This window comes from Hypanus sabinus, chromosome 1 (genome assembly GCF_030144855.1).
Source record: "Hypanus sabinus isolate sHypSab1 chromosome 1, sHypSab1.hap1, whole genome shotgun sequence".
NCBI classification, from domain to species: Eukaryota; Metazoa; Chordata; class Chondrichthyes; order Myliobatiformes; family Dasyatidae; genus Hypanus; species Hypanus sabinus.
Genome location: NC_082706.1, coordinates 90,208,903 through 90,235,004, shown reverse-complemented (window position 1 = coordinate 90,235,004; position 26,102 = coordinate 90,208,903). Strand labels below are relative to the sequence as shown.

The window sequence follows — 26,102 nt, the reverse complement described above, 5'->3', positions numbered from 1 at the left end:
CTTTCCCTAATCGTAAAAAAACAAGATCCTATTGCACTCTTAGAATATAGAACATTACAGCATAGTACAGGCCCTTCGGCTCATGATGTGCCGACCCTTTAACTTATTCTAAAACCAAATAACCTTATTCTCAGTTATCCCCAGTATCCCAGCGAATATTCATGCCTCAATGTGATATATCGTGACATGTGAGAACTTTGATACTCAATTTACTTCCACTCTAATAAATTAGATTATCTACTCCCTTCTCCGTTTGGTGGGAGATGGGGCGTTCATTCTGCATCCAGTGTTAAAGTGCAAACTGGTTTTAATGTGGTTGGGAGCATTTTGGAAGGGGCGTGAATCATCTTCTTTCTCAATGCCACTTAAAGTAAATGTTTGCAATCTGTGTTAGTCCTGCTCCTCCCGTTCACGGTCGTCGCTTCTGCATGCCTGACGAACACGCTGGCCAGGAAGCCGAGCCCGTGTACGGACAGCGGCACCATCCCCATTCCAGGGCAGGGCGTTCCTCCGAGTGACGTGGAGCCGGGGCATCGGGCGCATGCGTCAGCAGAAGGTGAGTGTGTGTGGGCGGGGCCACGGCGCTGCGCGAAGGAGGGGGTGGGGCGGCCGTGAGGCGATCGGCGGCGGAAGCTGCCACCAGCGGCGGAGGCGGCGGCGGCGGCCGGTGAGTGCGGGAGCTGGGCTGGCGGCGGCGAGTCGGGGAAGGGGAAGCGGCCGGCGACGGGCCCCGCTACGGGAGGGCTGGGGGAATGGCGGCCTGGAGTGGGCTCGGTGGTCCGTCTGGGTGTAACCGTCCTCAGCTGGGCTCTCGGCGACTGGCGGCTCACAGGCTGGCTTCAGGGGTGGTGGGAACGACCACCTCCCTCTTCCCCTGCCATTGCTCAGTGTGTGAACCCTCTCGCTGCTGCTTATTCTTGTGCTGCTCTTAACAATAGGTAAAATGTAAACAGATGTTGTAACCAATCAGTCATGGAAAATTACTGGAAGCTTTCTCAGGACACTCTTTGGAGGGTCACTTTCCAAGGTTTGCCCTACCTGAGGCATCGGATGTTTGTTCTATTTTTTTCCCCTGAACAAAATTGGGTCCTGCACGGGTCAAAGTTCACAGTGTTTCTTTTTTAACATGCAATGGTGTAGCTCACTTTATGTGCATTGCTGGGTGGGATATGGGGGTTCTTGCGGTGAATTGGGACACTAGGAAAGAAGATTTTTTAAAGTGAAGTCACGGGTATCGGGAACATGGCAACCTGTCTGTGAACAGCAGTTCTTGCAAACAATTGATAATGATCTGACAACCTATTTTAGTCTTTCCTAAGTGAGGGATGGCTAATGGGGTGGTTGTCAGGGTTGAATAACGTGGTATTTGCTTTTAAATGTATGCCAGAATCCAGATTGGTCTTCAATTAACATTTTACCCTCAGGATGACACCTCCAAATGGGTAGCAGTCTTTCAGCACTGCACTAGGGTGTTTGCCTAGTTTTTATGTTGGGAGTCTCTGGAGTGGGAATTCTATCTGGAAACTGTGACTCAGATAGGAGTGCTACCAACTGAGCCGCAGCTGCCAATAATGTTTTCCTCTTTGAATGATAAATTGTTGCTGTTAGAAAATGGTAAATTTCCTCATAATTTAGTTTCAAAGAGCATGCATTTATTATAAATAATATTTAGAATATAAGAGAAATGTGATTGTAAAGCCAATGGTTTAGAGGTAGGTGGGTGGTCATGGGAAAGAGCAACATTCTTCTTGTTAGATTGAGATTATTTTTCTAATGTTGCTATTTCAATCAGCAAATTATGTATATTATAAACAGACGCTAGAAATCCAGAGTAACATGCACACAATGGTGGAGAAACTCAGCAGGTCAGGCAGTATCTGTGCAGAGGAATAAAGAGCTGAACTCAGGACTGATGAAAGGTCTTGGCCTGAAACATCGCCTTTTTTCCTGTCCGTAGATGGTGCAGAATTCGTCCAGCGTTTTATGTGTGTTACTATGTATTTAATTTTTGAAATTTATTGATTATGTATTGAGTGTGTTATAGTTAAATTATTGAGGCTGAATAATTTCATTCTAATTAAATGCAGAAATCCAAATTGTCTTTGGGTGTGCTGTCTTATGCAGTGTGTTACTGTCTGTTTTTTAAAAAATACCATGTGTTTGTGATGGTGTGTTGCTTAGATTTGAAGATGTAAAAGGCAGAGGGCTGCAAGGGTAAAAGATTTTAAAACTTGATGCAATTTTTCTGATGCTTGAAGGAAGGTAACAAGATGTGCAAGAACTATTTTTTGGTTTTAAATTGATATAAAGAATTTTACAGTGTCTGGCTTGTTTTCATACCACTTCTAAGCATTTGCACTGTAATGCAGATTTTAGCAATGATACATATACATTTGTATACTGTATGGCCTTTTTTGGCAGTAAATGGCTAAAAGGATATAGCAGTGATGTTTGAGGTAAGAGACTACAGACCTGATGGTTTGGCAGTGACCCATGAAGTACTATTCTTTTTTATTTTTTGGGGGGGGGTGGTGTTGGAAATTGATAGGATCTGTTGTATTCACTGAAGAGTTATGAGTAACTAATCCAGATGTCTGGAATCATTAAGTCAAACTTCTGAGATACTGCTGCAAACACTAGATTTGTCAAATAGTTTCCTTTTTTAAACAAAATTAGGGTAGTTCTTCCCCCTACCCCTTTTTCTGTCTATTCCTAGTTTGGGCAGAAAGATGACGTATCATTTGGTTAATGGAAAATATTTTTAAAGGAAAGTATTATCTCTGTGTAGCCACTGTCTGTTCTGCAGCCAGATGTAATGTTAGCAAGTGTTTTCAGTACTTTTTGTGCAGGCAGCACTTGGCCACGTTCAAAACGTGCTTGTGGTCTTAAGGAACTTCGGGGAAAACTTACTGCCTTTGTTTGATTTTAGGAAGAATACCTTTTCAATGAGTACTTTTGGCATTGGGTTGGAATTTAAACCTGTCTCCGGGATGTCAGCTCGGACATCAGATCTTGTTCCATGATGGCAGTGGTGTAGGTAAACCTTAACACAGGATATAATCGAGGGGAAAATTGAGACCACCTTCTCTGAAGCTTTGAGTTGCTATTTCAGGAGTGGAATAAAGTGAGCCACTTTTCCTAGGGAACAAAAAAACAGACGTGCTATGAGTTGTGTCGCTGTCCAACATCAGTAAGACCAAGGAATTGATTGTGAACTTCAGGAAGGGGAAGTTGAGGGAACATATGCCAGTTCTCATCAAAGGACCAGAAAGGGTGAGCAGTTTCAAATTCATGGGTAGCAAAGTCTGAAGGTCTATCCTGGGCCCAACGTATTGATGTAATTTCAAAGGCGGCGCTGCAGTGGCTGCATTTCAGTAGGAGTTCGAGGAGATTTGGTATGTCACCACCGGCACTCGCAACTTTCTATAGATCTAGTGTGGAGGGCATTCTAATTGGTATGGAGGAGCACTGTACAGGATCAGGGAAAAACTACTCAGCTAACTCCATCATGGGCTCTAGCCTCCTCAACATTGAGGGCACCTTAAAAAGACGGCATCTATCATTGAAGACCCTCATTGCCCAGAGTGTGCCCTCTTCTCATTGCTGCCATTGAAGAGGAGGTACAGGAGTCTGAAGACACACCGTCAGTGTTTCAGCAACAACATCTTCTCCTACACCATCAGATTTCTGAATGGACAGTGAACCCATGAACACGACCTCACTTTTTTTTCCATCTCTTTTTGCATTATTTAATTTGTATGCTTATTGTAATTTATCGTAGTTTTTATGTATTGCAATGTACCGCTGATGCAAAACAACCCATTTCATGACATATGCCAATGATATTAAACTTGATTCTGAAGCAAAAAGGTATTTCACAACAGGTTAGAGCAAAGTACTGGCCCTGGAAATATTTGCATGGAAGTACCAAGTTGGGGATAAATCAAATGATACAAAGGAAAGTGACATAAATTAATCATCAAGGTATGCAAAATTATGAGGGATATAGGTAGGTAAGCAAACTTTTTCTACTCTGGATGGGTGAGAGAACTAGAGATCATGGATTAAGGGTGAAAGTTTAAGAGGAACGTGATGGGGAACTTCACTCAGAGGGTGGTGAGATAGAGCTTTCAGCGCAAGTGGTGGGTGCAGGTTTGATTTCAGAAGTGTAATTTGGATAGGTATATGGGTGGGAGGGGAATGGAAAGCTGTGGTCCCTGTACAGGTTGATGGTACTAGGCAGATTAACATTTCAGCATCAACTAGGTGGGCCAAGTTACCTGTTTCTGTGCTGTAGAGTTCTATGACTGTATTTGATTTTAATGTAAAATGGGAATAAAATGTGCTGGTATTTATTAATGTGCATTTTATTCCATATCTGTACTTATAATTTTATTTTTATATCATTCTTTATTCCCTATGATGTTCTTTATTACCTTTTGCACCAACACACCACAGCAAGTTCCTAATACATGCAAATAAAAGTTAATTCTTAATTTAGTTTGAGTGTGAGAATTAGGTTGATTGGGAAAATACGTGAGTGCTGTATCCTGAAATTTCAATAATTTACTAGGTTAACAAATTGACATCTAAGTTTGCAGAAATAATAGTTATGAAGAAGCGGAGATTGGAGTGAGTAAAAAGCTTCAAATCTACATTTTTTTTTCCACGAAAAAACATTTATCATAAATTCAAACCACTACAGTATTATTGCACAATCACAATACAAACAAAAACCAGACAAATCATGACTAACAGACTAAACAATCACATTCCCATCCTCACAGAAGACAGTATTTATCCCCCACAGTGCTCAATGGTCTCAAAGTGCCTCCATGTTGCCCATGGACACCTTGTGTTCTTTTTCCACAGCTTCCTAGGGATCTGCAGACTCCCTGAACAGTGTCAGGCAAACCCTCCATTGCCCGTCTCCAGGAGCCGTGGATAGCTATCTTAGTCAGCCCCAGGAGCTGGCTAACTAGGATATCCTCCTCCTTGACCCCTCCATACTAGATGGCCAAAGATGAAAAGGGTGGGGCTGAAATGCAGCCAGGAGACGAGGAGCAGCTCCCTCATATATCGAATAGGCCTTGTGTGCTGCAGTTCATATACTGTAGTGTTGTTCGTTGCCCTGCACATTTGGCAGGTGATAGTTTGCATTAGTACAGTAGCACCATTGATGGTACAATTTTTCTGCACCTCTGTAACGTCTGTGGAAATTTACACTGGTCTGCCAGAAGTCTTTATCAACACTCGCAGAGACAACCAGCTTTGCAACTATCCCTTGATTCAATTGTTTCTAAAGAAATTGAAGCCAGGTAACTTGCAGTTATAGTTTGGATGTGATTTTGTTTGCTTCCTGTTCCTCTGACATTAGATGCTTCGTCATCTTTACAGATGGATGAATATCATGACGGTGGTAGGTGCGGGAGTGAAGATAACAAAATAAGCTGTATTGTCTTCTGGAAGTGGAAATGAAATACTAAGTATTGAAGGTTATGAATCACTTTTTGGAAAATTGTCAGTATTATGTAACACTACAAATTTTCGGCAATAGGGTGAGCAATTGTATACTTCACAATTCTGTCTGGGAGGCAAAGTCACAGCTGGTTGTGAAATTTGAAATGCATGGGTAACAGAATAAGGAATGCAATATTCTTTTTAGTTAATTAGTTTGTATTAACTATTCATCTTTTTCATAAATGTGAATATTATTCTAATAAATGATTTTTGTAAGAAAGTTACTTGAAAAAACTGGTTTGCTGAAAGGCTGAAACCACCAACTGTGTGTGTGTGTGTGTGTGTGTGTATGATGCTTATGAAGTGCTTTAAGGAGTTAGCACTTTTGTGGAGAGTGCTAGTAACTCTTAGACTAATCTTTGTGTGAAAGCACGCTTGTGATTTGTTGTTTGCTTTAATGAATGTTACACTTTCGGAGCTGAGGGGAAGCACATGTAAAAGGCTGAAAAGAACATAGTTCATAATTTTTTTCACCCTGAATCTATTTGTCCAAAAAAAGTACAGCTCTAGCGATGCAGGTTTGGTAGTCAGACTCCATTTAAGTAGATACTTAATCTTTCAACTTTTATTCTTGAGGTTACAGAGCCACTGTCCATAGAACATCAAAATACAGTATAGTCCATTCGGACCAGAATGTTGTGCAGACCGTTTAACCTACTCTAAGATCAATTTGACCCTTTCCTCCCATGTAGCCCTGCATTTTTCAATAATCCATGTGCCCATCTAAGAGTTTCTTAACTACTAATGTATCTACATCTACCATCACCCCTGGCAGTGCATTCCATGTGCTCACCACTCTCAGCTTGTATTTAAAAAAAAATATCCCTCCATGATTTCCTCCAATCCCCTTAAAATTTTACACCCTTGTATTTTCTCAAGAGCCATTGCCTCCCTGAGAAAATGTCTCTTGATTGTCCACTCGATCTGTGCCTTTTTATACCTTGAATTTTACATTCTTTCAAGTATATTGAGCATTCTTTGATTTGATAAAATGGTTTGTGTAAGGGTTTGCCTATTGTCTGGTGTTTGAGAAAATTGGGCAGGTGAGAAATCTTTGTTAGTTTTTGAAATTGCTGACAGCGCAAGAAGAATTGTTAAGTGTTCATTTAAGTGATGTAGTTTTTGTTGGGAGTGGCATATTTGTATATAAATTTTCCTCATTTTGCTGTTAAGTCTTTCCTGCAGATTAATAAGATGCTGTTAGCCACAACTTGTAGTGAAGTCTGAATAATTGTGAAAGCCAGTGAGTGTTGCAGTGTAAATGGATGCTTGTAGGGCAGATATTTTTCATAAGCCTTTTGTTCCCTAACACTAACTGAACATATTTTGTCAAATTACCAGAAAAGCTGCCAAAAATGATTCACAATTTTAACCATTGTCTGTTGGAGATTAGACTACTTCGTTAGCAAAAAAAATGCATGTTGTCTGATGCAAATACTCTCAGTGGCCACTTTATTAGCTACACCTGCACACCTCGTTAATGCAAGTATCTAATCAGCCAATGGCAGCAACTCAATGCATAGAAGCATGCAGACATGGTCAAGAGGTTCAGTTATTGTTCAGACCAAACCAGAATGGGGAAGAAATGTGATCTAAGTGACTTTGACTGAAATGTTTGTTGGTGCCAGAGAGGGTGGTTTGAGTATCTCGGAGCAATATGCACAAAATGCTGGAGGGACTCTGCAAGTCAGGTACCATCTATGGAAATTAATAAACAGTTGACATTTTGGGCTGAGACCCTTTATCAGGACTGGAAAGGAATGAGAAAGGTACAAGAATAAGAAGGTGCTGAGGTGAGGGAGAGAGAAAGGAGGCCAAACTAGAAGGTGATAGGTGAAGCCAAGTGGTTTGAGGAGGGGGATCAAGTAAGAAGCTGGGTGGTGATGTGTGGAAATGGCAAAGGACTGGAGTAGAAGGCATCTGATGGAGGGGAGTGGACCATGGGAGAAAGGGAAGGAGGGGCACTGGGGGAGGTGAGGAGAAGAGATAAGATGCCAGAGTAGGGAATTGAAGGGGGAGGAGTGTATTTCTGGAAGTTTGAGAAATCGATGCTTATGCCAGTAGGTTGGAGGCTACCTAGATGGAATCTGAGAGTGACCTCATCATGGCAGACAAGAAGTTTCTCAGAAACTGCTGATCTCTTGGGCTTTTCACACACAAGTCTCTAGAGTTCATAGTGAAGGTTATGAAGAACAAAACCAAAATCCAGTGAGTAGCAGTTCTGTGAGTGAAAATGCCTTGTTAATGAGAGAGGTCAGAGGAGAATGGCCAGACTGGTTCAAGCTGACAGGAGGGTGACCTTAGTTCAGTTAACTGCATGTTACAAGAATGGTGTGCAGAAGAATATCTCTGAATTCACAACATGTTGAATCTTGAAGTGGGTGGGCTACAGCAACAGAAGACCACAAACACACACTCAGTGGCCATTTTATTAGGAACTTGAGGTACCTACTAAAGTGGCAACTGAGTATATGTATGCTGGACAGTTGTCTAACAGCAGCAGTTATCTTTGTAACAAAATTATTGTTAATACTCAGCAGCTAACTTTGTAGTATTAAGAATGCTCTTTGTGGGTAAAAGTGAAATCCTATTGTTCCTTTGGTTTTGCATCTGTTATTTGTAAATTGAAATTGATAATGAACAGCTACATAATAACAATTGGAATTTAATATAACCATATAACAATTACAGCACGGAAACAGGCCATCTCGGTCCTTCTAGTTTGTGCTGAATGCTTACTTTCACCTAGTCCCACTGACCTGCTCTCAGCCCATAACCCTCCATTCCTTTCCTGTCCATATACCTATCTAATTTTTTTTAAATGACAATGTCGAACCTGCCTGTAACACTTCTACTGGAAGCTCATTCCACACAGCTACCACTCTCTAAGTAAAGAAGTTCCCCCTCGTGTTACCCCTCAACTTTTGCCCCTTAACTCTCAACTCATGTCCTCTTGTTTGAATCTTCCCCTAGTTTCAATGGAAAAAGCCTATCCACGTCAACTCTATCTATCCCCCCCCCCTCATAATTTTAAAGACCTCTATCAAGTCCCCCCTCAATCTTTTACGCTCCAAAGAATAAAGACCTAACTTGTTTAACCTTTCTCTGTCTGTAACTTAGGTGCTGAAACCCAGGTAACATTCTAGTAAATATCCTCTGTACTCTCTCTATTTTGTTGACATCTTTCCTATAATTCGGTGACCAGAACTGTACACAATACTCCCAATTTGGCCTCACCAATGTCTTTTACAATTTTAACATTACATCCCAACTCCTATACTCAATGCTCTGATTTATAAAGGCCAGCATATCAAAAACTTTCTTCACCACCCTATCCACATGATATTCCACCTTCAGGGAACTATGCACCATTATTCCTAGTCTGTTCTACTGCATTCATCAATGCCCTACCATTTACCATGTATGTCCTGTTTTGATTAGTCCTACCAAAATGTAGCACCTCACACTTATCAGCATTAAACTCTATCTGCCATCTTTCAGCCCACTCTTCTAACTGGCCTAAATCTCTCTGCAAGCTTTGAAAACCTGCTTCATTATCCACAACGCCACCTATATTAGTATCATCTGTATACTTACTAATCCAATTTACCAGTCCATCATCCATGTATATGACAAGCAACATTGGACCCAGTACAATCTAATGGAAGATTGACCATGATAGTGACCACAATTATAATTAATCCTAAAACACACGGTCAACGTTGCAGTGTACATGAAATTACCAAGAAGTTGGTATTAGGGAATGAAACTGGGTGGCTACCCCTGAGTAGGAAGGTCTAAAGAACTTTTTTTTACTGGCGTCATGAGGAAATATCCCATCCAAAGTATTATCTTTTTATGTCTCTCCTTTGGAAGTTAAGTGATTTGAGATTTTAGTCTGGTGTCTTCGTGTTTACTTAAATGACATAGTACTGACTGAAGAAATACAGTAAGTTTAGTTGTCTAAGCTAAATGTACAAGTTACTTCACACTCAGATTGGAATAGAAGTGTGATAACTTCTGTTATCCCATCTAAATCTCTTAAAAGTAACATCGAATCTGTTTCTCTCATCTTTTCATTCGGGATTTCAAGTCGTGATCCATCCTATGAGCAGACACTTTTCCTTGTGTCAACATCCTTCAGAATCAGATTGAAGTTTATTATCACTGACACAGGTCATGTTTTATTTTGTTTTATGGCAGCAAAGTCTTAACCTTGCCTCTACTTCTTGATTGTTCCTCGTATGATAAATAGTTTCTCTGTATTAACTCTTATCTACACAATTGATTTAAAAGAATTGATCAAAATCATTTTTCAGGTTATTCCAGTTCTGATATGTCACTGATTATAATTTAGCTAATATTTTATGCATCTGCCCCAGAGGCATTGCATCTGATAACCTGACATTGTCCTCTAGTTAAGAGAATACGAGCGTTTTGCGGAGATTCAGCACTATGTCTTTACTCTAATGCTTTTAAAGCCCAGAATATCGTAAGCTTTTTTAAAAAAAATAATTTTAATCTGTTGTGGAAACTTCAGAGATTTATAAGCTTATGTTTCTAGGACCCTGTCACTGCACTTCCTGTTGTGTTAACTTGTCCTTCCTACCAAAATATTACTTTGCAGGTCTGAGTTACTAAATCTGTTTTGAAAGGTGCTAATTGATCTGTAAATCATGAAGTTGTATGCTGCGAATAACTGGTAACTATTACTTTAATGGCATTGCTAACACCTGATAGCAAATACAAGTACCTTGTCTGAAAATTGTTATTATTTCATCAAAGGTGAGTGTTTCTAAGATAATTAAATTGAATTAGGTTTACATAAGAAACTATGAAAGATTGCAACTTTTAACCATTTTAAAAATATAAATCAAAGTTTCTTTTAAACTGCCTCATCTTATATAGAGATGTACAGTATAGATTACCATACATCTGTAACGTGACTTTGATCTGTGCTGGACCTTTAAGACTGGTCAATAAATGTTCATTATATTGACATTACTTGATATAATTTAAGTTTTGCAACCATCTGGTACTTTTTATTCCCAGAATCTTACTCCCATTAGCAGTCCATGACCATTTAAGTTTATAAACAGCTGCAGAGCGGTTTGGCTTGTCCTGGCTCTCTGCTCTTGCATGCACTGCCAAAGATTATTATAGCTGAAGCTTGGCTATGTGAAACACATTCATTTTTTTTCTTTCTGTCAGGAATGTAGGCAAAGAGTTTCCCCACAAGGATGAGAGGTCACTCTATTTCCCTTTATGCTGGTTACAGGGAGTGTCAGCATTGTAAATTCCCAGCAACAAGCAAATTGCACATTTGGAACTGGCATGTCTGGTCTTACTCAACTCCGAATGTTTTTATGCTTTGAAAATATTTTTACTTTCTGCTTAGCTTTTACAGTTGCACTAGCCCTTGATCTACACACTTCCTAATTCTTATTAAATTTCTAAACTATATATAAGAGTAAAAGAGAGACACCAATGGATATTGGAGTGCTGGAAAATTATGCTGCAGATGTAGTGATGGGGGACAAAGAAATGGCGGATCCAATCAATAAGTATATTGCACCAGTCTTCACCGTGCATGACACCAGCAGAATACCAGGAATTCGAGAGTGTCAGTAGGTGGACCTGAATGTCGTTGCCATTACTAAGGAGAAAATACTTGGTAGATAAGTCACCTGGACCACTACTTCTAAAAGTAGTAGCTGAAGAGATTATGGAGGCATGAGCAATGATCTTTCAAGAATCTCTAGATTCTGGATTGGTTCCTGAGGACTGGAAAATTGGAAATGTTACTCCACTCTTTGAGAAGGGAGAGAGGCAGAAGAAAGGAAATTATAGGCAGGGGTGAGATTTTGGAGTACTTGGCACATGATAAAATAGGTCGAAGTTAGCAGGGGGACTTGGGAGTCCGTGTGCAGGATTTCTTAAAGGTTAACTCAAGCAAGATAATGGATGGGTAACCAGAACTGATTGTGTCATGGTGACTTTTGACCTTCTGCAGTCTGCCAGCAAGGAAAGGAACAGAGTGCAAAAAAAAACGATCCTTGAGATGTTTAAATAGACAAATATAAAGGGAGGTTGTACTGTGTTGTTGTAAATATTGAGCATTATGTGTATATATTTAGCTGAAAATTCAGATTCTAAACTTACAATTTCAATGTACAAGAAGGAAGCACGTGCATTTTAAAACCGCAAACTTGAGGAAATCTGCAGATGCTGGAAATTCAAGCAACACACTGAAAATGCTGGTGGAATGCAACAGACCAGGCAGCATCTATAGGAAGAAGTACAGTTGATGTTTTGGGCCGGGACTGTCCTGATGAAGGGTCCCGGCCCAAAATGTCAACTGTACTTCCTATAGATGCTGCCTGGTCTGCTGCGTTCCACCAGCATTTAGCAAGTGAATTTTACTACTTTTAATTTAACCACGAACGATTCTTGTGCCTTTTGGATTCATCTGGGTATGAATGTTATTTTTTTTAAAATGTCCTGTTGGATTAAATCATCTGTAAGTGTTGTGTTGAAGCAATATACAGTACATGGAACACCAGTGGTTATTAGGTACAGGAGTAGAACCCTGTGTGGTTTTCTGCTGCTGTAGCCCACCCACTTGATTGTTTGACATGTTGTGCATTCAAAGATGCTCTTCTGCACACCACTGTTGTAATGTGTGGTTATTTGATATACTGTCTCCTTCCTGTCAAGTTTGAATCAGTTTAGCCATTCTCCTCTCATTAACAAGGCATTTTCACTCACAGAACTGCTGCTCACTGGGTGTTTTGTTTTTCACACCGTTCTTTATAAACTAGAAAATATAGATTGCCAGGTATGATACTGTGGCCATCACTGAATGATGGCTGAAGGATGGTTGTAGTTGGGAGCTGAATGTCCATTGTGTCTGAGGCGAAGTGGGTGCTGTGGCTCTAATGGTAAAGAATGGCATCAAATCAGTAGAAAGATGTGACATAGGGTCGGAAGGTGTTGTTTCCTTGTGGGTTGAGTTAAGAAATTGGCAGTTATATGCAGGCCTCCCAACAGTGGCTGGGAGGTGGACCACAGGTTACAACAGGAAATAGAAAAGATGAGTCAAAAGGGCAATGTTATGGTAGTCATGGGAGGTTTTAACATGCAGGCTGATTGGGAAAAATCAGGTTGGTAATGGATCTCGAGAGTGAGTTTGTTGATTGCTCAAGATGGTGCCATGTTGCAAGCTTCGTTCCAAATTTACAATATACTACTAATTTCTACAATTTTCTCAGCATTTTCTGTTCAAGTAGCTGATAATCATATCAGATACGATAGGATGACCCTTCTGAACATTGGAAAGATGGCATTTACCTATTGTGTGCCGCCTTTCCTTCACTGGGAACCCCTGCTTGTGCAATCCCTGGGAGACTCATCTCTTACACTGTCACTACCTCGGAAGAAGTGCCAGATTTAAGGGAGAAGGGCCAGCGTCCTGGTGAGGCTGAGATGGCGTACAAATCGGCCGCCGCTCCCTAGCATACTCCTGGCTAACGTTCAGTCCCGAGACAGCAAGCTTTGTGAACCAAGAGCCAGAATCTCCTACCAGTGGAAAACAAAGGAGTGCAACATTTTGTGCTTTGTGGAGACCTGGCAGATGGAGGAGATACCGGATCATACCATCGAGCCCTCTGGGTTCTCCCTGTTCCGGGCAGACAGGTTGAAAAACCTCTCTGGGAAGAGTAAAGGAGGAGGGGTGTGCTTCATGGTCAGTGGTACTTTGTGAGACCCTCAGAATGTGCATGCACTCAAATCGTTTTGTTCCCCAGCCCTGGAATACCTGGTACTGCTGAGCAGACCCTACTGGCTGCCTACAAAGTTCACGGCTATTATCACAGCGGTGTGCATTCGGCCGCAGGCTGATACTGGCCTGCCTCTCAGTGAACTGTACGAGACCATCAACACGCTGGACACTGCACAGCCAGAGGTTGCCTTCGTCATTGCTGGTGACTTTAATCGAGTGTTGCTGACAAAAATCCCTGAAGTTTTGTCAGCACGTCCAGGTGAGCACTAGTGGAGATAAGATACTTGACCATTGTTACACTCCCTTCCACAACACTTACAAAGCTCTCCTTTGCCAGCTTTTGGAAAATTAGATCACTCTTTGATCCTGCTTTTGCTGACGTACAGGCAGAAGCCGAAACAAGAGGTGGCCATAATTAAAACCGTCCACTGTTGGTCTACCCAATCAGCCTCCATGCTGCAGCACTGCTTCGATGATGTCAACTGGAATGTCTTCCACGATGAGGATGTCTCCAAGTTCACTGATGGAGTCACATGCTTCATCCGGAAGTACATTGATGATGTTCTCTCCCCCCTGAAGTCAGTCAGGATCTTCCTGAATCAGAAGCCCCATGTGAATAGTTCCGTGCGAGCGGCACTTACGGTGTGACATAGAGCTTACATCACCAGCGATCAGCTGGAGCTCCAGGACAGAGCAGTCCCCCAGAGAAAGCAGGATCTCCCAGTGGCCACACATTTTAATTCTGATATGTCTATCCATGGCCTCCTCAACTGTCAAGATGAAGCCACACTCGGGTTGGGGGAACAACACCTTATATTCCGTCTGGATAGCCTCCAACCTGATGGTATGAACATTGATTTCTCTAACTTTTGTTAATGCTGCTCCTCCCCTTCTTACCCCATCCCTTATTTATTTATTTCCCCTCCTTCCACCTCCCCTCCTTTTTTTTTCTCTCTGCCCATCACTCTTTGCCTGTTCTCCATCTCCCTCTGGTGCTCCCCTCCCTCTTTGTTTCTCCTTAGGCCTCCCGTCCCATGATCCTTTCCCTTCTCCAGCTCTGTATCCCTTTTGCCAATCACCTTTCCAGCTCTTAGCTTCACCCCACCCCCTCTGGTCTTCTCCTCTCATTTCAAGATTCCCCCTCCTAGTTTCAAATCTCTTACTATCTTTCAGTTAGTCCTGACGAAGGGTCTTGGCCTGAAATGTCAACTGTACTAATTCCTATAGATGCTGTCCGGTCTGCTGTGTTCCACCAGCATTGTGTGTGTGTTGCTTGAATTTCCAGCATCTGCAGATTTCCTCGTGTTTGCTGTTGATTTTTTTTAATGGATTAGGGAGAGGGTTATTGAAGCCATTACAGTTGGTAGTTTGAATTCAATAGATTTATGCATTGTTACATGCCTAGTTATGGCAGTCTTTCTGAGCAGTGTTCCCCCACACCTCCCACACACTCACATGCAAACAGATGCACACTCTTTCCAGATTTGCATGCGAGTAATGGTATTGCAATTTTTCTTATATCCCAGCAAACAACTGTTTTGCATCTGGAGAAACAATATGAAGGAATATTATTATTCCTGGCTCTTTGGCTTTCACCCACAGAAGTGTTAAGGCCTAATAACTTGTTACTGACTTGGAAGTCGCTTAAAACCAGTTTTTGGTGGGGAATGTTCACAGGCCAATTGTTAAACTCATTGGAGGGCTTAAATACAAGGCATTATTCATTTCTATTGGAAGTGATCATCTACCCAAATTTAGTTACAATAAAGATAGCTTTCCTGTTTTTAAATTAGCTGCAATTGTGAACATCAGAATTGCTTGCCTCGGGCTGCTTAACGTGATGGTAAACCTTTGTGTAGTTCCCTCACTTTTTAGATATTTCTGCTTATTATTACAGTTAGTAACTAATGCTTAGTAACTTAGAGATACAGCATGATAACAGGCCCTTCTGGCCCAAAAGAGCTCATGCTGCTTAATCACACCATGTGACCAATTAACCTTTAACCAGTAGATCTTTGGAATGATGGAGCAAACATGAGCCCTTGGAGGAAAGCCCACACAATTATGGGGAAGACATCCAAACTCCCTACAGACAGCAGCAGGAATTGAGCCTGTATCGTTGGTGCTGTAATGGCGTTACAATAACTACAAGCTACTGTTTCAAGAGTAAATGTTAATTGTTCTGTGCAGTTGGCAGCCAACTTTTTATGTTAAGTGATTAATTTTTGTTTTAAAAAGTTAGATGCCATTGTATTCACATAACTGTGAAAATTAAATTTATGGCATTGACCATAAGTGCAAAACAAAATTAATTGGTTAATGAGATGATAAAGGTCAGGACTTTGTGTTTGGAGAGAAAATTTGCCCTTTGGTGCATTTAGTTTATTGATCAAAACTGTACAAATTGATTGTCATTCAAAGGTAATTAACTTTAAGGTTAGTGCATCTAACAGCATCCCCAGACAGTGGGATCAGTATGTACTACTGAATGCAATTGTTTGTGTAGATATTAGAATTTTGCTTTTTTCTATTAATTTTCCCCTTGCTTGGCTATGTGTTTGTTGATAATAGCTACCACCCAGTGGTGGTCTTAATCTGAGTTCAGCTTGTAGGTGTTTGCTTCCCTCACAGGATAATTGATTTTGGAGTGAATACCCTATTTGAAAGCTTTGGATTACAGCTTTGGACTGGCAGTTGTATAGCATAATGGGAACAAACTTCCTATGTCACTGCAAAGAGCATTTTCAAATAAAAATTACCTGAGCAGTTAGGAAATACTCGGGCATAAGAGCAGAAAGAAATGGTAAAAATGATGGCTTTGATAAAGGGAATGGCAAAGTAAACTTTTCATTTTGTTACTAATCATTAACTGATGCAAAAGGAGGTATTTTGCTTTGGCTCGATTTTATAGTGAGAAAGGCTAGAAGGGTTGTGTTTTGGGATATTGTTTGGCGGTGATGGGGATGGAAATGTTGGTTAATGTTCATTTTTTGTGGTTGGTACTGTTATAGTATGAATTGGCTAGCTAATTGCTGATTGGGGTTTAGGATTATCTATTCTGGAAAGGCAGTCTATGATTAAATGAGCTGTTAATTCCAGAATTCAGAATTGTTGGTCTCCCATTTCTGTATTGATAGCTCCTTGAGTCAACTAAATGTCTTGCTTAGACTGCAGCTATGCTTTCATTACTTCAATATTTTGAAGATTAGCTATTGACATTTTGCCTAATAGCCAAGTATAAGAGTATTTAATTGCATTCTTGAGAACCAATTACAGTTGGCCCTCCTTAATCCACGGGGGATTGGTTCCGGGACCCCCTGCGGATACCAAGAAATGTGGACGCTCAAGGCCCTTATATAAAATGGCGTAGTAGTTGCGATGTCAGTGTAAATCCTTATATCTAAGTACAAATTTTCTGGTATACTTGTAGACCTTTAAGAATAATTTCAGGCAGTTGGAGGCTCAGATTATATTTTATTTTGAAAATCTGGAGATTTGTTGGTTTTTTTAGGTTTGTGTGCCTGTATCCTGTTTTGATGGAGCAGTTACAGCAGATGACATTCAAATTAATGATAGCGGGGTCCACAGGTCTATCACCTCTTGGAACTTTTTGCTTGCATTATTATTTCTGTCTGAGATGTCAGTAAAAGAGGAAAAAAAATCTGTGGTGACATAGTTTTGGAGAACTAGTGGTAGTTTGAATCATGTTGTAACCCAGAGAGGGAAGTTGAGAGGAGTTGTCACTGACTCGTTCCATTTAATCTATTTTAGGGGTATGCTTTCCTTTGTAAGTTTGCAGTCTCTAAATTTTTGATTTTTATAAAAATCAAAACTGGTTGTAAAACAGTAGACATGTTTAACCATGGATAGCAATGATTATCTCCCACCAATTCTCATCCTTCAGTCTGAAGTCATCAACTCCATATTGGGCTGTAATGCCATAAACCTGAGTTAATTTGCTTAACTGGACCTGCTTGTAAGAAAGGACATGCTAATGCTGAGACATGGCAGTGGATGGTCTTGAGGTTTCTTGTGTTAACAATAATGGTGGTAGTTGAAATGCAGGGATTTTTTTCAGAAATGTTGTTGGTCAATGAATTGCAAGGGATATGCTGGGGCAGCATGGTAATGTAAAGCTATTACAGCGCTAGAGACCTGGGTTTGATTCCTGTCACTGTCTGTAAGGAGAGCTCTCACATTCTCCCCATGACTGGGTTTCCTCCCACATTGAAAAGACACGTGGGTTAGTAGGTTACTTGGTGTAATTAGCTGGCTTGGGCTTGTTGATTGGAAGGGCCTGTTACCACACAGTATCTCTAAATAAAAAAGATAAATTAACTAGTTCATTTTTGAAACTGCCCCATAGAATAATGCCAGCAGTGTGAAAGGACATATCAGACTTGATTTAATATCTGATCCAAAAGGGCAGTGAAGGCAGCACTTGGTGTAGTGAATGTCACCATTGTGCCAGACTTGGCTAGAACTTTGTTTTCAAGTGTCTGGAGTGTGTATTTGGGGTTTGGCAGTCCACTGCTTTACTCTGCTAGGTAGATGGATGTTTCTTGGCTTTGGGTGACAAATGAGCTTGCAACCATCTAATCCAGTTTTATTTTTTGTTCTTTATTCAGGGAGCAGATTCAGATTTATTTATTTATCACATGTACAGTACATGGAAACATTAAGTGAAATGTGTAGTTTGTTTTAACAACCAACGTAACCTAAAGGTGTGCTGGGGCAGCCTGCAGGTATCGCCTGTGCTAACATAGCTTGCTCACCATGTTTGAAGAATGTACATGCAACAGAATATCAGCAAAGCAAGCCCCTTACTTCCTCGTACTTGCAGCTCATCTCAATAATAAGCCTTCATCTGCTAGCATAATCGTTCTTTTGATCTCCTGTATAGCATTAGAGGTTTTCTTGGGCATAAAATTTAAAGCTGTCACAATCATATGCAATCCAAATCGAACCCAAGCCCAAAGAATTCAAATATTGTCACAGTATTTTAAATGCTGCAGTGAATTTTTTTAAGGATGGGGATTGCACAGTGAATTGAAGGAATTATTAACTGGCTCATGTTTGAAACAATCCAAAAGAATGTCATTCATATACAGGCCAGGCGCTACTTGAAACCACTTGTAGCTTCTAATTGAGAAACCTGAAGTATCCCCTCCACAATCTTAACAAACAGCTTCCTTATTTAATGCAATTTCTGCAAAATTCTGAGGGTGCAATGGGCATTTGATTCACTGATTTAACATTCAAGATTGTGCTTTGTATTTGTCAGTACACAAGTGTAAAGGAGACCAAAATGATTTCTACTCCGGATCTGATACAGCATACAAAATGCATAAGCATAAAAGAACACATGAAAAACACAAGTACTTAAGAACTTGTGTTCTTAGTCTGATTGTATGTACGTAAAGTGATTCTAGTTATAGTAGTATCTGTACATAAGATGATTCTGACAGAAAATGATAATTGTGGTTGGTTTGGTGGGTTGATGAGTGGATATGTTGATCAGCCTGGTGGCTTGGGGAAAGTAACTGCTTTTGAGTCTGGTCATCCTGGCGTGGATGCTGCATAGTCTTCTCCCTAATGTGAGTGGGGCAGACAGTCCGCAAGAGCAGGGTGGGTGGGATCGGTCCTTCATGATCTTGTTAGCTTTTTCCAGCACCTTCCTGTATGTATATGTCCTTGAAGGCAGGTAGGCTTGTGTCAGTGATATGTTGAACAGCTTTAGCTATCCATTGTAGAGCCCTGCTGTCTGTCGCAGTGCAGTTCCCATACCACTCAGTGATGCAGTATGTTAGGATGCTCCCAACTTCACTCCTGTAGAAGGTACTGAGTATTGATGTGCGTAGTCCGGCTCTCTTCCTCCTCCCCAGAAAGCTCCTTGATCCTACTTCTGAAACTGTCAGCTGCAGCTTAGCCATGTATGATGCACGTCAGCTCTGGCAGTGTTTGCAGGCCATTATTTCCTACAAAGCAAAACCTAACATGAATGGCAGTGAATCTTCTCTCCCAGTAGAGCTGAATGCCTTTTATCCATGGTTTGAAAGAGAGAATAAAACTACATTTATGCAAATATCGGCAATCTGTCTCTGAGGCCAATGTCAGAACATCTTTCAAGAGGGTGAACCCTTGCAAAGCGTCAACTCCGATGGCTCTGAAAACCTGTGCCAACCCAACTGGCAGGAGTGTTCAAGGACATTTTCAGTCTCTCACTGCTGCAGTTGGAGGTTTCAACCTGCTTCAAAAGGGCAACAATCATAAACAGTGCCCAAGAAGAGCAGATGAGCTGCTTCAATAATTATTGCCCAGTGGCACTCACATCCTCTGTGATGAAGTGCTTTCAGAGGTTGGTCATGGCCAGAATCAACGCTTGCCTAAACAGGAACCTGGATCCACTGCAACTTGCCTGTTGCCACAATAGGTATAGAACAAATGTAATCTCACTGGCTCTACATTCGGCCTTGAATCACCTGTACAATAGGAATATTTGCGTCAGGCTGCTGTTTACTGACTACAACTCAGTGTTCAACACAATCATGCTCTCAGTTGTGATCAAAAAGCTCCAAAACTTGGGTTGTGTACTTCCCTCTGCAACTGGATCCTTGACTTCCTCATTGGGAGACCACAGTCTTTGCAGATTGGAAATAACATCTCTTCCTCATTAACAGTCGACACTGGCCGTATCTCAAGGACCCACTGCGCTGCTCTCTTTTCACCCATGATTGTGTGGCTAAGCGCAGCTCACACCATCTATAAATTTGTCAATGACACGACTGCTGTTGGCAGAATTTCAGATGGAGACGAGGAGGTGAAAAGGAGCGATAGATCAGCAGGTTGAGTGGGGTCGGAAGAACAACCGTGCACTCATCGTCAGTAAAACCAAGGTACTGAATGTGGACTTCAGGAAGGAGAAGTCAAGGCAACACACACACACTAGTCCTCATCAAGGGATCAGATGTGGAAAAGGTGAGCAATTTCAAGTTCAATGTCAATATCTCTTAACTTTCTGTCCTAGTCCCATCATATTGATGTAATTGAGAAAAGGGCATTGCAGTGGCTATATTTGATTTGGAGTACATCAGCAAGGATGCTTGCAGATTTCAACAGATCTACCATGTAGAGCATTCTACCTGGTTGCATCATCATCTGGTATGGAGAGGCCACTGCAAAGGATTGGAAAAGATTGCAAAACTCTGCAGAAAGTTACAGTCTCAGCAGCTCCATCATGGGTAGCATCCAGGACATCTTCAAAAGATGATGCCTCAAACATGCCCTCTTAGAGTCATAGCACAGAAACAGGCCCTTCAGCCCATCTGGTATGTGCCAAACCATTGAAACTGCTTAGTTCCCATTGACCTGCACCCGACCCATAACTATCCGTAAACCTACTATCCATGTATCTATCCAAACTTAAACATTGAAATCGAGCTCACAAGCACTTGCACTGGCAACTGTTTCTACATTCTCATGATCTGATCCTCAGGGTGAAGAAGATTCTCCTCTTGTTACCATTAAACTTTTCACTTTTCACCCTTAACCAAGACTTTTTGAGGTCCCATTGAACCTCAGTAAATGTAAGCAACATTTTTCACTATCTGTACCCTTCATAATTTTGTATACCTCCTATCAAATCTCTCCTCGATCTTCTGTATTCCAAGGAATAAAGTTGGAACCTATTCAATCTTTCCTGATAACTTGAGTCCTCCAGTTCCGAGAACATCCTTGTAAATTTTCTCTGTATTCCTTCAACCTTATTTGCATCTTTCCTGTAAGTAGGTGACTAAAACTATGCACAATACTCCAAATTAGGCCCCACCATCTTATACAACTTCAACATAACATCCCACCTCCTGTACTCAGTATTTTTATTTATGAAGACCAATGTGCCAAAAGCTTTCTTTTTAAGCCCATCTACCTGCAAAGCTAGGTTCAACAAATTATGGATCTGTATTCCCAGATCCCTCTGTTGTACCACACTCAGTGCTCTACTGTTCACTGTGTAAGACCTACCCTGGCTGATCCTACTGAAGTGCAACACCTCAACCTGTCTGCATCAATCTACCAATTTTCAGCCCATTTTCCCAGCTGGTCCAGATCCCACTGCAAGCTCTGTTAGTCTTCGCTATCCACTGCACCCCCAGCCTTTGTGTCATCCAGAAATTTGCTAATCGAGGTAATCACATCATTATCCAGATCATAGGTATAGATGATAAACAACAATGGACCCAGCACCAATTCCTGCAGCACTCTAGTAGTCACGGGCTTTCGGTCAGAAGCAACCATCTTCTACCACCCTCTGGCTTTTCCAACAAAGCCAATGTAAAATCCGCTTTACCACGTCATCATGAATGCCAAGCCACTGAACCTTTCTGATTAATTCCCATACAGGACTCTGTCAACTGCTTTGCTAATGTCCACTTAGACAACATCCATTGCCTTGCCTTCAACTTTCCTGGTAACTTGCTCAAATCTCTATAAGATTAGTTAACAATGACTTGCACGCACATAGCCATGCTAACAATCTCTACTCAGTCCCTGTCTATCCAAATATTTGTATATCTGGTCCCTTACAATACCTTCCCATAACTTCCCCACTACTGATGCCAGGCTCGCCTGCCTATAATTTCATGGTTTATTGTTGGAGCCTTTCTTTAACAGCGGATCAGCATTAGCTGTCCTCTGCTACCTCACTTGTTGCTAAGGATGATTTAAATATTTCCGCTACGCCCCCTGCAGTTTCTGCTCTTGCCTCTCACAGGGCCTGGGGATTTATCCACTCTAATTTGCCACTTTGCTACCATTAATGAGGATGTACAGGAGCCTGAAGACACACACGCAATGTTTCAGGAACAGCTTCTTGCCCTCTGCCGTCGGATATCTGAAAGGACAATGAACCCAAGAGCACTTCCTCAGTGTTTTCCCTCTTTGCACTTTTTTTTAATTATCTGGTATATATATTGTAATTTATGGTTTTATGACTGTCTTGCAATGTACTGCTGCTGTAAAACATTAAATGTCAATAAATGTACCAGTGATATTAAACATGATTCTGATTGGGAATGGATGGGATTGCCGTACAGCTGTATTTTATTTTATGAACACTTGAGAGTCTGCAGATGCTGGAAATCCAGAGCAATACATACGAAATGTTAGAGGAGCTCAACAGGTCAGGCAGAATCTATGGAGAGGAATAAATAGAGAATGTTTCAGGCTGAGACTCAATCTCAGCCTGAAGCATTTACTGTTTATTCCTCTCCGTAGATGCCTGACCTGTAGAGTTCTTCCAGCATTTTGTTCAAAGTTCAAAATTGGATTTATTATTAAAGTACATATGTGTCACCGTATACAGCCCTGAGATTTGTTTTCTTGCAGGACATGGCCTCGAGATTTGTTTTCTTGCAGGACATGGCCTCAAGATTTGACAGAGTAGACGTAGGACAGATGAGGAGGAACTGTTTTTCCCAGAGAGGGGTGAATCTGGAATTTTTTTGCCCAGTGAAGCAGTGGAGGTTACCTCAGTAAATATATTTAAGCCAAGGTTGGATAGATTTTTGCATCATAGAGGAATTAAGGGTTATGGGGAAAAGGCAGTTAGGTGGAGATGAGTCCATGGCCAGATCAGCTATGAATCTTATGTGGCGGAACAGGCTCGATGGGCCGGATGGCCTACTCCTGCTCATACTTTTTATGTTCTTATACTCAATAACTCCAAGAATCATAGAATCAATGAAAGACTACACCCAAAAGGGCAGACAAGCAATCAATGTGCAAAAGACAACTGTGGGAGTATGGAAGAGAAAAAAACATAACAAATAAGCAATAAATCTCAAAAGCATAAGACAAGGAGTCTTTGAAAATGAATCCATCGGTTGTGGAAACAGTTCAGTGAAGTTGAATGAACTTATCCTCAATGGTTCAAGAGCTTGATGGTTGAGAATGTTGCTTTGAATTTTATTTTATTTCCTTTCTCTTTAATTTACAAAGGATCAACATTTATAAATGAAGTCAGTGGTGATTGAATTGTTTGTTTATAAGGTGCTGACCTAAGGACTTGTACATTATTTTCAAAGTTAATCTGATTTAAACCCAACACAGTATCCTGTCGGACATCTTTTGGGCAGTCAGTTTCCAGGAAGCTAAGTTTGAAAAAAAAGTTGGTCATTTTGTAAGCTATGCGTTCAAAACCAGTAATGGATATTCTGGGAAATCAGCACAGGAAATTGTAAAAATTTGCATTCAGGGATGCTGATTCATAGGTTTGGGTCACCCTTAGCTCACTCAGTTTAGGAATTAGTATATTTTGTCATGGCCCAGTTTTGCAAATTTTAGTCATAAGCTGACTGGTTCCATATTTTCACCGCCCCTTGTGTGGATGCCCATCAATAACAACTCCTAATTTTGTGTCATCTGCAAACTTACTGATGAACCAAGTACTTTCATCCAAATCACTTACATAACAAGCATTCCAATATCAAATCCTGTGGCACACCATTAGTCACCGGCCTCAATTCCAACAATCAGCCTTCACCTTCTTCCTACCACTAAGCCAATTTTGAACTTGCCTATACATATAATGAAATAAAAACAACAAAAAATATTGGCCATAATGGGAGTTTGGATATTACAAACAACGCTCACAAAATATTGGAGGAACTCAGCAAGTCAGGCTGCATCTATGGAGGTGAAAAATAGCTGGCGTTTTGGGCTGAGCTCCTTTATCAAGACTGGAAAGTAAGATGGATGGTGAGGAGGGAGGGAGGGGAAGGAGTACACATGATGGCAGATAATAAGTGAGATCAGCGAAGAGGCAGGTGCGAGGGGCTAGGTGGAAGAGGTAACGGGCTGAAGAAGGAACAGTTCTCTTAATCATTTCTGTATCTGATTTCTGTATCTAATCATTTTGCTATCTGACTGTGCAAATTGTTGAGGGGAGAAAGGGTCACCAGTGTCCTGTAACTTCCACTAATCATGTCAGCATTGTGTGTGATGCAATATGATTGTCAGTGCAATTCGTGTAATTCTATTTGAGAGACACCTTTCCCTTTTTATTTAGACAGAAAACTGACAAAGGCAATTTTTACCTAATTGCTGGCTTAAAATAGCGACTAAGATTCTAGGACTTCCTCACAGCTTCTCATTCTCCCTTGCCTCTTTTTTTTAAACACCCTCCTTATAACTAACTGCTTTTTAAAGCTTTTAATGCACTCTTCAAATCTCCTTTTTCTGGATTAGCATCCAATTTTGTCTGGTCATATCTTTTCGTTCTATGATTTTTCTCAAATTACAATTTTTCCACCATCATTAACATTTTTTTTAAAAAAAAGTCATTGCAGGAATGTGTTTGAACAAAATTTCATTCTAAGCCTGATAAAGCAGTATTAGGACAGATGTCCAAAAGTTTGATAGGATTTGGGTCGAAAGAAGTATTTAACGGAGGGAAAGGTTGATGGAGAGTCATAGGAGAAGCTGAATCATGATTGTTAATGGTAAAATGTGCTTAATGGATACTTATAGTTGATAATAGGATTCTGTTTTTCTGGATCTGTCTTCTGGGGAAAATCATATAAAGTGCTATCTTGAGTATATTTGACATATGGCTCCTTAAATAGAACAGAAAATTTGAAATAGGTTTCTTAATTTAAAAATAACCCAGATTAGCCAAGGTTATTAACTTACGACTGTCCCATCAGTGCACAGAATTTCCAGCACATAAATAGGATATTCAGCCTAGTCTGTGTAGGAGTTAATGCTTTACATGAACTGTCTCACACAAAACAGATTTTGGAATATACAATGAAGTAGATTGGGATCGCCATCATTTCCGACTTAGAATTTATGTGCTATGGGTAAGCAGTCTTTGTCTCACGTTTGTTCATCAGACATGTATACTTACCAGTAAAAATTATTACATCATTAATATAATGTGCAGGGTGACAAAAGCTGCACAGCAGCATTGGGAGAAAACCTGAATCAGCTGTTGAACAACCACAAACAAAGGGAGGCTTTCAATCTCCACCTACAATGCCATGTTTTGGTTAAAAAAAAGCTACAGTGCATTGTATTTGTATTTTACTGTTTTCTTTTAGGTTTTCTGTAACGTATAAATACAATCAGCATTGTAGAATTGTTCTGGTGTTAAATTTTCATCAGTGATCTTCACAAACTCATCAATAAATTTCTCTGCTGCTTCATGATCAGAAGATGTTTTATCTTTAAAATTTTTAAAAATTTAATTCTGTTTGTCATTTCTTAAATTTCTGCAACCAGCCTGCTGAATATTCAGTTACCTTCAATTTTCAGCTTGTCATGATAGATCTTTGCTTGCTTCATTAGCATACAGTTAAGCGGCATACATTTCACTCCACTGATGAATTCACTCTTTCAGTACATGTTTGAGATCTTGATTGATTTCTTTTAGCAAAGTTTTTCTATTTTATATTAATTTCTGTTCATTGCATAAGTGAGGTCACTTATCAAGACTGCCTGTGATGCACAGAGACCCGTGCAATGCCTGGGAACCTTCCCAGTGCCATGTAGAATTTTCCATTTCTGACCTCGAGTCACAAACTTCCAAGATTTTGGAGTTCTGGATGCGGGTAGTCAACATGTATTAGCAATTTGTTGTAGTATGTTGACATGACATGCAATGAAAAACTATTTTCAACTATTATAAAGAGTAAAATAATACTTACAAGTAAAGTTAGTTAAAGTACAGATTAGGAATAAAATGTTAATGAATACAATGTATTTATGTATCAATGTTAATAAACATCATGTATTTACAATGTAA

At 40.5% G+C, this 26,102-nt stretch overlaps 1 protein-coding gene across 3 annotated transcripts in view; it reads left to right on the top strand.

Annotated features, from left to right (window-relative positions):
- Nucleotides 1-572: 572 nt before the first annotated feature.
- The window catches only part of rnf19a (ring finger protein 19A, RBR E3 ubiquitin protein ligase), a 73,833-nt gene continuing 48,303 nt past the window's right edge, over nt 573-26,102 (top strand). The window contains exon 1 of one of the 3 annotated variants that reach the window (XM_059971741.1): nt 573-667. The gene's annotated coding sequence lies outside the window, so the exon portion shown is untranslated. Of the gene's footprint in view, nt 668-804; nt 939-20,258; nt 20,279-26,102 lie in introns of those variants that run through there. The other 2 variants (XM_059971751.1, XM_059971732.1) reach the window with 2 other exon arrangements.